This window comes from Austrofundulus limnaeus, unplaced genomic scaffold, assembly GCF_001266775.1.
Source record: "Austrofundulus limnaeus strain Quisiro unplaced genomic scaffold, Austrofundulus_limnaeus-1.0 Scaffold240, whole genome shotgun sequence".
Classification (NCBI taxonomy): domain Eukaryota; kingdom Metazoa; phylum Chordata; class Actinopteri; order Cyprinodontiformes; family Rivulidae; genus Austrofundulus; species Austrofundulus limnaeus.
This window is the reverse complement of record NW_013952642.1, coordinates 480,650-493,154: the sequence shown is the minus strand read 5'-3', so window position 1 is coordinate 493,154 and position 12,505 is coordinate 480,650. Positions and strand designations below refer to the sequence as shown.

Sequence of the window (12,505 nt, the reverse complement as noted above, 5' to 3'; positions counted from 1 at the left end):
TTACTGCAGCTCAATACAGGACGGTGAGAAGAATAAAGAAAGACAAATAAAAGAAAACAAAAAAAGCGAATTGCTTTTCATAGATATTTTTGGTATTTCTATTTAATGCATTGAGATTTAATAAAAAGTTCTTGTTATAAAATGAAAAAGAATCATCTTTCTTAAAAAGCATCAAACATWACAGCTTTAACACCAAGAAAGCCATGCAGAGATGTGTACAGTAAATCCACCAGCAGGACCTGGCAGATCTTTCTGTGCCACATTTTGTGTAAGTAGGGATTCCTACTTCAAGGCTCTGGTGTTTGGCCAGGAGGCCTTCAACGTAGCACAACCAGCCAGCACCAGTCATTATCCMATTGTTTGTTTAGAGGCACACGGCCCGTCCTAATTAGATGCAAAAGAGAAATGAAACTGAATGCAGGAGTACTGAATATGTGGATGCAGAAATCCATCTCATGTCCCGCTGTGGCAGGTGTGACTGTAATAAAGTAAATGAACTATCACGGGACATACTCCTGTAAAGTGCAAATCAACAGGCGGCCTTTCAAAACAGGCACCCACCGTGGAGAGCAAAGGGCCGCCGCAAAAGAAAGAAAAAAAAAAAGACGGCTTCTCGCGCCTTGGGTGTCAGGGCATGAGGGTGAAATGTGATCGATAAAAATCGATCCTCCCGGCAGCTCATCCTCACAGGACTCAAACAGCAATAAATAGAAAACAGCAGTAAACAAAAGATTCACGCTGTTCAAACAGACAGTGAGGATGTTTACGTGATGTTGATCAGATTTCTTACATAAACCAGCTTCACATGAGACATAATTAGACTGTCTTTGCTACAGCTTCATGCACCAGCCGAATATTCTTTACATCTATGCAAAGATAATTTTGGTATTGCCAGAGTTTGTCATCACTTACTAAATAATTAAACATGATAACTATAAGTGTAGGAAATGTTTTTTTAAGTTGTTTGTGTCTGTTATTGGTAGTTAGGTAAAATGTTTGGATGAAAGACTATGAGGGGGATTTAAAGGGGCAATATCATGTAAAATCAACTTTTTTGAATTTTATGTCATGTCATAATGTTATACTCTCATAGAAAAATATGCCCAAAGCCTTGCTTTGACTCATTCATGCATGTTTGATAAATCCTGCAGCGTTTTTAGGAAGCCATGCTGAGGAGCAAAACGACAGGTGGGGACCAGAAACGCCCCTGGGACGTCTCTTTAAGCTGAACTTCCTCATGGCGGAGCACCTTCCCCCTCCCCACACACCCCGCCCATGACTCCTGCAGGCTCTCGGGTGAAACTGAAAGTGAAACATAAACTGTCTGCTGAGCTCTCAACAGTAGTTCTCACTCAGTGAAGCTCTTTTCAGATTAAAAATACCTTTGAGGAAATGTATTTTCAGATGCCAAGTAAACTGCATCATGGCAGCCCCCCCCCCCCCCCCCCCCGCACCGAAATGGACAAAACAGAAGCAAAAGGTGGTTCTTTAAGAGACAGAGGCCAATTTCAAGACGTTTAGAAGATGAAGTGATGAGAAGATAAGTTTATTTTAAATTTAAACATAAAAACAGCATTTTAATAACAGCTAAAGGTGACATAGATACTTTATTATGGTATAGTATTTAAATATATGCCTGAGTAACATTGGCCCTTTAAGTTGTTTGTGTCTGTTATTGGTAGTTAGGTAAAATGTCTGAATGAAAGACTATGAGGGGGGTTTAAATAAGTAGCTATAAAGCATTTAAATCACCACATAAGTTATAATAATGTAAAAATTAAACAAGACGTGGTGGTTTTTAAAACGTGTATCACACCACAAAGGTTCCTGCTATAGCACAGACATGCAATTCTGAGATCTTGAAAATGAATGTGTGCTTGTTGTCACCTACAGACAACCTGGAGATGGAGGAAGGCTTCAGTGAGTAAGAATGCTAGCAGAAAAGTTACAGAAAAAAAATATATTTATTATTATTTTAGAAAAAAGGGCATTTGAAACTTTCTCATTCTCATTAAACTCCCGCTATAAAACGTTTCCAAAGTCAAAATATGTGAAGGTTGTTAATGGGATTAAGTGTACATATGCGTGTGGGTGTGTTTGTCTGTTTACTTACAGRAACAGAAATGTTGACGGCAATTAAGAGCTAATTATTAAATGCAATACAGGCAGTGCAAAGTGGACCAATAAATTAATGTGCGCAGAGTGTAGCTGAGCCATTATAAATAACACAAATGGTAAAGATCCTCATATAACATTACTGGCAAGATTTAAAATCCAGRTATTTATAAAGTGGCAAATTTCAAGTTAAGTGACACCCCAGCAGACACGTGTATAAATAAGTTTTTGAGTGATCTTTGATGCAAAAAAATGTGTTTTTTGCAAAAAAAAGTGTTGCCAATTATGCAAACAAATTAAGGCTTTACAAATTCTACTGCAGTYCATAAAATGCTTTGTTGAACTTGTTTGTCATTCCATATGCATTAAACATACAATTTGGTGTATTGAGCTGCAATTGATCATAAACTCAGAAACACATTCAACATTGCACAAGCTCTCATCACAACATCGCTTTGGTTCAAAGTTTGGACATAATCATTTAAAATTAAACAGTAGGTGTGTCCAAACATCTGAACACAGTGTTAGCCAATTTTAGGAACTTCAATCAGAGGACGAGCAGACTTTGAGCTCAGTGCCAGAAACTTCAGGCTATTTTTGTAGATGCAGCTCACAACAGGAGACTGTCCTTGTCAGACACTTTCTCACTCCAGTAAGGGATGGCATCTGGGTGAAGCCKGCAGAAGACTGGGCATGATGTGAACACCATGATGTGGCTACAGAGCATGTTGCATTTTGGTCAAAAGCAAAGTACAAYGCCATTTTTTTTACTTGATTCTAATTAATTTAGTTTGGATCAACATCTGTTTGGGGACAAATGAGCTTTCTATCTTCTTTGCCTTTGCTAAGTGATCAGTAGGCTCTCATTCATTTTTCTGATTTTATGGATTAAGGCCTTATTGTTTTGACTGTGGTTGATATGTTCATGTGTAGTGTTTCAATCTTTAACTTCTCTTTCATTTTGAAAATCTGTTATTTTTGTGTTTTACTCTGCTTACTGTTTTGTATTGGATTTTTGTTACAACTGTGTATTATTAGAGACCAACCATTTATCTCTGTTGGTAAAGTTTTTTTTTTTAAGTGATATGTTCCAGTACTTCTTTCATACATTGGACTAAAAACAATACAATCATTGTTTGCACTAATCACTATTCAGGTCACTATAACAGCAGCCCAATCAGTCTTACTGTCTTGCATGCAGAATTATCAGAGACTTTTATTAGGGATCCATTGAGATTCGATTTTGACATCTTTCCATTTCATTTATGATTACCACTTGAAGATGGCTGCTTGTCATAATAAATTAGACAAGACCGAGCAGTATCATTAAAAAAGCTCTTAAGCACCTCCAGGGAGGCGGGGGAGGCGGGGGATCAGTTCGACCTCTCACCTGTCAAGTGTACGTCATTGAGTCTTGAGTTATGTACCTTTCATTTGCCAGTCWTTACTCGTAACATTCGCTCATGTTTATTRTAATTTTGTTCCACATTCATGAACATGTGCCCAACTTTAAAAGCACTAATCCTCAATTTAAAAGTGGCATCCCATCAGATTTGACTGACCTCAGCCRCACATGTTAATCAGAGAGATGGTCTTTTTCTTTCTTTTCTCTCATTAGATGTAATTACTGCTGACACCTCAAAAACATCAGAAAAACAAAGGGGAAAAAAAGACGCCAATCGAGACAGACGGTGTGTACAGCAGGTGAACAGATACACTCATTTGACCACTGAGGAGGAAGTRYATTGCTGCTCTAATTCTATTATGCRCAAGGTTGATTTAAAGAATATAGCCAGTGATCCAAAGTTAATGGGGGTGGTGGAAGCAAGGGATCCAAACTAAAGGCCGGTGGGCCRTCAGGAGGCTGACCAGGTTTTGTGACGGCGCCCTTCAGCTGCCTGACACTCAAAGAACAGCTTGTGTGGCAAGTTGGAAGGAGCAACARACAAATAAGCAAGCTACGTAGCAAAGACCTTTCAGATAAGGCTTGTTCGAGCTCCTATTTGTATTCCAAGTGGGGTTTAGGGTAGGGGCTAATGTAATTGAAAACTATTGAGGTGTTGGGGGGTCAGTAAATTCAAAAGACTTTGGGAGAAAAAAAAGAAGTGTTTTGTGTTCTGGGTTGCAGTGTGAAGTAGTAAAAGCCCAGCACAGCATTATGATTCCTCTGCCCAAATAATAGCTTCCATCCTGCCCTCCATTAGGCGGATGTGAGGAGAGATAAGAGCATGAAATCATCATCATGAACCATGTCAATGATGATGCCTAAACGAGGTTTCCTCTGAAAGATTTCCATAAGGGGATTCAGCTAAGTCTGTGCTGAACAAAGGTGGAAATTGCTATAAATGTGTTTATAAATATCCTTCCTGTCAGAGATTTTATTTTTTTTATCCCCCTAATGCAGGTTAGGTTTGACACATTGATAAAAATGCGCTGCTTGACTAACATAACTTCAAATAAATCAACACCAAAATCATTTTAAATAAGGAAGGTTGCTAAAGCTCAATCTCCTGTGATTTGACCTTCWTCGGCTGTCAGTCTGATGCTTTACTGGCCTGTGTCTGCAGAGGTAATTAGATCAAGGGATCCCTGTTCGCTGCGATCACGGTTAATCACTCGRTGAGCCCCATCTGATGTTTTCTTAAAAGAAAAGCAGAACTTAACCTGAAACAAAACCGTGTTTCCAGGGATGACTATTATTAGTGCGTTAAGCTCCACAGTCATTAAAATTTGTGTGGTGAGACTAAATGTTCACTAGAATTTTAATACCACAAGGGCAAATAGATGTGAGAAATCAAAAGAGCTGTAGCTCATAAAATTAACAGATTTRTTTCACTACTATTATGCCGAACATTTCACTAATCCTAAAGCACRTTACCCTGAAAGAATGTGCTGCCTGTTAAAGCTCTGATTATTATTCATGCTCGTTCCGTGCAGAATGTTTGCACAGGAGGATTCCCATGTGATGAGAGGATGTTCCCTCTGTGGAGCTGACACATCAGGAAAACATCATTGGCTTGGGTTTCAGGGGTAACTTTTCTTTCTTTYATTTCTGCAGATATTTTTGACCTGCACTTGAAGCTAAAGAAGAAAACAAGGAAACGATTTGGCATTAAAGAACGAAAATCAGTGTATATATTTGAAGAGATGCAGGCAGAAGGAGTGTTTGTTGGACACATTTCAACTGAAACAACTGGTGCTTCTGGAACAAAGATAGTTGTGAATCAGCTCACCACGCCACCCATGAGAATAATGCTACATAAAACAAACTAAATACAAATTAAAAGTGTAATTTCTTTATTCTTTTATAGGTGTTGCAGAAATAATTACACTGAATGCTCGCAGTGTTTGTGAGATTATGAAATACTGTGACAGTTATTTTAAAAGAATATTATTGATAATGGTCGTCTCTGTGCGTTGAAATGCTTTTAACCRTTTGAGAATTCAAAATGTTGATTCACAAGCTAATGCAATTCAAAGTAAAGTGGTATAACTTTCAGAGGACCAGTATTTGAGCTGAGTAAATGGGATTAAGGCCGTGCTCAGAACTGGAAAAGACAGCTATCCTGTGAAACAGAAAACACATCCTATCTCACTTTGCTTCCCACAGAGTGCTTATTTCAAAGCGCAAATTTGGTTTTGTTGATGGCAGCCTTTCAAAAAATATATTTCTCCTGCTGAATGTCTTTTTATAACATCCATTTGACTTCAAACTTACTTTGTATTTACGCAATTAGGACATAATTTTTTCACAAAAGGTGATTAAATGATAGATGATAACGAGGAGCCTCATCAAATGGTGCAGGATGGTGTTATATTACATTTTATTAAGTTTAGGCTCAAAGTTAAATGAAAACACAAGACATGATAACTTGTTTTCAGTTATTTTTTATTAATGGGATTTAGTGGAGATTTGTAAAATTGCAGCTGAAAGCTTATCTTTTAAAGCAGGCTTTATTCTATGAGTTTCAATGTTGTCTTATTAATGCTTTATCATTTGCCAGTGTGTGTTTTTTTTATGCTTTGTTGTGTGTGTTCCTGTTTTATTGTGAAACACTTTATGGTTACTTGACTGTAAAAAAAGTGCTACACAAATAAAGTTTACATACTTACTTAAAGGTGCTCATTGCAATCTATTAAATCAAACACTGAGAAGATTAAACTAAAATTTAAATGGTACAGATTGAAAGATTGTATTTCAGTAGTCTTCTAGATATAATGATAAGAAATTCAGAAATGTGAGTCCAGATTCTGTGTTAACAAAAGCTCTCGGCTGAATCCATGGAGAAGCTTATCGGCATACTTTATACTTTATTAAAGAAACCTGACTGTAAATATGGACCAACATCATAACTATCTGACTTCTCAGTCCATCTCTTCAATGGATGTTGCGATTGTTGACCTATTTTCAGTCAGTTTGGATGTTTCTGAATATACGTAAACAAGCTCGTGGAACTGGCAGCTGTTCACAAGACATAAACCATGGACATGAGAAAATTACCTTGGACAGGTCTTCGTGGCATTGCAATGAGTTTATTGAAGCAAAATAAGAAAGCATCCATTCAGGTTCAATTGTGTTTATGTTACAGATCTCATCTTTTTTAGTTTGAAACATTTTCTATAACTTTTAGAAAATCAGACCGAAGACATACACAATGTAGGATGAGTGAAGTWATTTGACATTTAAGTGTTTTTGTGAGTTCTGCATCATTTGACATACTCCATAATCACAACAACCAGCCCTTTTTAATGTTTATCAGATGAATCTCACCCTATTACAAAGAAATGCCATTTTCTAAATAGCATCCTACTTGCTTTCCTCTTTTGTTGCATTTTATCAGGATAAAGACATACAATTATACAGATGGCCCTTAGTGGTAAATATGTGTGCACTTAACATTTGGCCCTRSTGTRTTTTTTTTTTCTTTTTCTCTCCACATCAAAACCTTTTCTACAACAAAAACAGTTGTTAAAAAKGCTTTTTGTAACCGAGAACACCTGTTCACGCGTCGAGACCAACTGCACAATTAAATTTGTYGTAAAACAAAGAGTTTGTTTCACAGAACGTTGGAGTCATGATGTAAATTTGAAAAAAGGATTTGTACCATAAGGATTTGCAAAAATGATACATATTTTCAATGCAAAAGCTTTMCCCAGGAATGCAAAGAAGTAGTTAAAAAGCAGGCTTATAAACTCTTACACTAGAAGGAGAAAATAAAGGTTTTTTCAATAGTTATAACCAAGGAGTTCTAAATCTTTTTCAGTAATGTTTATAAAAACAAAGTTAATTTAAGCTTTTAGCAACTAGATTTGCAAAATGATAAACTTGTCATAAATTATTGACATTCAAGTTGCAATAAAATAAAGAGAATGAGATTGAAAAAGTATCTTTCTCTTTAAAATTTCATGTCGCTACTTTTGTAAAAGCCTAACAATAATTTATAACATGTTATTGGCAATGAATAATAGATTCTGTTTTAAAAGAAAACATCATTCCTGTTTCCTTTTCCACTTCTTGAGCAAGTGATTTGCACTAACTTGGCGTGACTTAAATTATACTGATTGTTATTGGGATTTAGAACCAGTTAGACTCCGTGTGGCTCTAACTTTCTTTGGTTCTGTTGCATTTCTTTTAAACAGACTTTTTGAATGCTGCAGGATCAGCCAGTTTGGGGAGGTTTCCRCAGCCGCAGTTACATGTGTGGCAGATCGAGTGGGTGATGTGTAAATGATTCCTCTGATTATATGATTACAGGAAAATCAACACGCATCAGCRACAAGAGGCACAATAACATAAAAAAGGGATTAGAGCGAGATGAAGATAAGTCTAACAAACAAAATGTAGCACGTTCTTTAAGCTTCACACATTTCTCCATGCTATATGTGATAAATTATTTAAAATAATTCTCACATGATGTGTAAAATTGTAAACTGAGCCTATAGTCTGCATGATTTGATGAGTTCAAGCTTAGTTTTRAGCATGCTTTTTCTCGTTTGCCCTGTTTCGTACCTCTACAGCTATTGATTGAACTGCCCAAGAAAAAAAAATAATTAAAAGATCCCATGTGATTCCACCTTTGGCAGCTTTATTTTTTTAAATAACAACATCCCAACACAGGAACATGACATGATGTCTTACACCAGCTAAAKAGTAGAAATGATTTTACCACCCTTTCATCGAGCGATGAAAGAAGCATCGATCTCAGAGAATAAGGAGGATATATGCACCGGAATCACATCTATAGAGTAAATTTATACTAATATTTTAAACGCTGCTGAGGTCTAGATGGGGTTATGAAGAGCCCATCCTTCATCGGCGTTTTTTTATGAACAAGCTGACTGTCAGATGGAGTCTATTTGCCAAGAAACACTGCACTCTACTGTACAAACGTAATGTAATCCTTTTGCTTTGGCTCTGGGTTAGGTGCCCTGATAACCTTATAAAAGATTAATTTCCACAAAAAGCCTTCAATATTGGTCCAACACACACATCCTTCAGACAAGCCGTGCTCCTGGTCCAAAATATTCATTTTCTGAAATCAAATCACTGATTACTCATACTAGCAGGGTCACGCTGCCAGTAACTCGACCACCTGCCTCACTGAGTGTGACAGAGCCAGCCGCCTTCTATCCAATATACCCCTCTCGCTTATATAGCAATCAATAATCAGGTTGGGATGCAATTAGCACGTTGGAAGGGTCGCAGGAGTCACGTGACGGATCAATCGAAGGGGAAGGTGGCACACTCATTGAGGTGATTTACAGCCCAACAGTTTGTCCCACGCTCAGTGGGAATCCGTGCCGTCTATCTTCTTTATACGGACCTTTCAAGGCTGGAAATATGCATCTGTCAAACGTCGCCCATTACTCCGGCTGCCTGTCACACCTGGGGCAGCTCACAAGCAAGCGGAAAAAAGAAAGACGGAGTGTGGCTGTCAGCGCCGAACCCTCGGTGGACAGAAAAGGCGCCGGGTCTCCCGTTCCTCCGACTCTAATTTCCTCAAATTGCGGATATTTTTGCAGGTCTCTGGCGGAGCGCTGGGTTAATGACAGAGACTCTGTCTGGCAAGTAGCTGAGGCAGCTTCTTTTTTTTTTTTGTTGTTGTTTTGCTCCAGATAAGATCATGCTTTGTTTTATATCAAGAAATTATACACCGCATCTCCTGCAATATATACACTGCACAGCACGACTGAAGCAATACTTCTCCAAGCTGATGTTTTCTACAGCTCAAAGTAAAAAATGTGTTGTTAATAATGGCTGGAAATCCCACATCATTGCTTTTTCTTTTTCTTTTTTCAGTGTTGAGAGTGTTGCAGTGCCTGCTAAATGGCACAAATCCCTCAAAACTGCAACACTGTGACTCGGCAGCTGCGAGCCACTGCTTATCTGGTAAAATGAGAAAGTTTTTCCTGCGTGTGTCCTCCCCATTAAAGTGCAGTTTCAGCCCCTGCTCTGTGAATATTCCCACTGCAGTGGATGTTCTCTCACCTCAACAACCAGTGTCTTTTCACATCACAAAGCCATTTCTCTCCTTTCTCTTCCCAGCCCAAGAGAGTACTGCAAACTATGTCATGAATGAAATATAAGCACACCGCTGTATTACTTATGAGACCTAACACAACTTTGCTCAGAGCTATTTTCAGATTTCATTTAAATTCATCAGCGCCACGATTATTCTTATACCACAGACGTGGCCGATGGGGCATTGGTCCTTGAGAAAATGTTAGCTAAAGATGAACTTCAAAGATTACTTATCAGCACAGGCCACCTTTCAACTCGGCAATAATTAAACATCAATCACGGGAGTAAAAGCCAGCTCGCAAAGCCTCAATAAAGTTGTCAAAACCACCGAGAGACATGATCTAAGTGACAGTAATGTGCTTGTTGTTGARTTTAGGATGAAACATTTCATTGTCCTTTTTGTTTATTTAAACTTCAAAGGATSGAGCGTTGCTCGTGGGAAATCCCCGAGTCAATTGTAAATATTCTAAGTGAGGACCGAACAAAGAAATCGTAGCAAATTTACAAATAATTTACGTTTAAAAAGCTTGCCGTTTTGAAAAGGAGTTGATTTAATAAGCGCTAAATATCTATAACTGTAAATAATCACATAACCTGTGCAACGGCCCCACATTTTCTTCCTTCAGCAAGGAGTAATCCAGATCTAATAAAAGTGTTTTTTTCACTGTTTTCTGTGCGCACAGATTCACAGCTTGTGGTAATTAGTCAGTATAATTAAACATTTATTCACTCATTCGAGTTGCTTTGACTCACAGAGGGTCTGGAGATGAGAACAAACCAAAATGCAAAAGACTGATAATAGTATAAAACAAAATYTCTCAGATGAGCCTCTGTGGCTCCAGCTTCAGCTCAGTTCTGGGAGGATGCCATGCTTCAGATCGATAGAGAGTCCGCTTGTCACCTGCTGATGTGTGACCTCTTCAGCTCATGCTTCTGCAACTCTTCAATCACTTTCTACCACCGGCTTTGACCGCTGAAAGAAACGCCTTCTCCCGATCACTCTTTCTTGCCCCCATCTCTGCTTTCACAGCTGAAGGTATAACCTGACAAGCTTTGGCAGAAACGCCTCACCTTCAGTCAGAAAGTGGAAACATCTGAAGCTGTTGGTGTCACAACTTAGAAAAAGCAACTCTGATCAAATTAAATGTGCGGTCTCTCACAATGATACGAAATAAGTTGGCACCCACTGTTCCCTTTCCTTTTTTGAAAGAGTCAGAGGCTCCGCTTCAAATTCATCACGGCGAACAGAGCGAGGAGAAACTACAAATGTAGAGAAATCAATTTATGCAGCCTGAAAAGCAAGCAATCACAGTTTTTTGTTTTGTTTTTTGTTTTATTTTCCACTGTTAGACCCTCAGTTTGAAGTGAATAGAGAGAGGACTTACCTGGGCTCCTGGGTGAACCTGGCGCTGTCTGTAACAGATCCTATCTCTCCCTGTGGGGCAGAATCACAGAGGAAGAGGGAGGAGGTGGGAGGGACAGCGAAGCGAGGAGGCGAGGGAAGCAGTGCCTGTGGATGCCCGAACGAGAACCGGAGAGGAGAGAGCAGTGATGCTCTCACACAGCGCACCGATACACTGAAGGGGATGTGCTGGCTCTGGGAGGTGGTACATCTCAGTCAAATGACATCTGCCTCTCTCTTAAAAACCATTGGCTAAGAGGTATGATTTCCTAATGAGCCATCCCCACTGTCTCCAAGAGAACACACCCACTCCTTCTTTCCTCTGCACATTTATGCAGATCCATGCACGTAACTCACATGCATTGATATTTTTTTTCACTTCTGCACAAAGCCCCCCCACCCCTCCTTTTTTCCCTCTCATTCCTCCTTCAATTCTCACACTAAACACTTTCACATCTCTTCATTCTCTGAGGGTTCTATAGGTGCATTTTTTCACCATTGTCGCAGGAAGTGGATTTGTCTTTTAGCTCAAAATTGCTTTCCCTTTCAGTCTTTCAGTCCTGTCTTGTTTTTAAAGATTATTTCAGCCTTTTCAAAAAAAAATCCCTCAAAGCTGAAAGTCAACAATTGGCTTCTCCAACTACAATATTGACTTTATTTTTTTTAAACCACACCCCAAAAATGACAAGGAATTCCTTCTAATTAATGCAAGTTAAATTCTTCATTTTTATTGCATAATTTCAATTATTGTGGTCAACAAATATTATATGCAATTAGTTTACCAACCACCAGTAGTGTGTAACTGTTTCTCACCTTTACTAAAGTGTGGGTGGGAAAGTGACCGCATTGTTCGATCAAAATCAATTTATGACTTTGAGTGGTATTACTGAATGGAATGAGCAATTATGAGTAATATCGCCTACTCACACACCCATTATTATTGAAAAAAAACAGACTTTGGAATAAAATGTTTTCTATGTAGACAAAGAAAGCATTTTTAGTTGGTCATAACCGGTACATACTTTTTTACTAAATGACGCATACAACATACAAACCAAGTTTAGTTTAGTTTGGTTTAGTTTAGTTTAGTTTAGTTTAAATAAATATTTCTGCTTCTTCAACTTCTTTCAGCTAAATTATTCAAACACATGCATTTACACTGCATTTTTGCAGGAAACGCAATTTCTGTAGTTATGTTTTTGTTTTGTTTTTTTGTTCTTCATGTCTATTGAAGCTTTTGACACATATTTAACTCTACTTCAGTTGATCAGGATGAAATGTCATTATGGACAGAACATCTTATTAAAGAAAAAAAAACAATAATTAGAGACAATAATGATGCAGAAATGTGTGTGGAATGCAAACAGAAAACAGGTAACTAAATCTTTAAAATATAAATAGTATAATTAACTCTTAACAATTGAAAATTAGACCTCCTAAGCAGTAGCTCATGTGATAATGTAATC

The 12,505-nt window shown here is 38.1% G+C and overlaps 1 protein-coding gene across 2 annotated transcripts in view; it reads right to left on the bottom strand.

Moving 5' to 3' along the window:
* Window positions 1-11,167, bottom strand: part of thsd7ba (thrombospondin, type I, domain containing 7Ba) — a 193,635-nt gene extending 182,468 nt beyond the window's left edge. For both annotated transcript variants that reach the window (XM_014020100.1, XM_014020101.1), the window contains exon 1: window positions 11,023-11,167. The gene's annotated coding sequence lies outside the window, so the exon portion shown is untranslated. The remainder of the gene's footprint in view (window positions 1-11,022) is intronic.
* Between the last annotated feature and the right edge of the window lie 1,338 nt (window positions 11,168-12,505).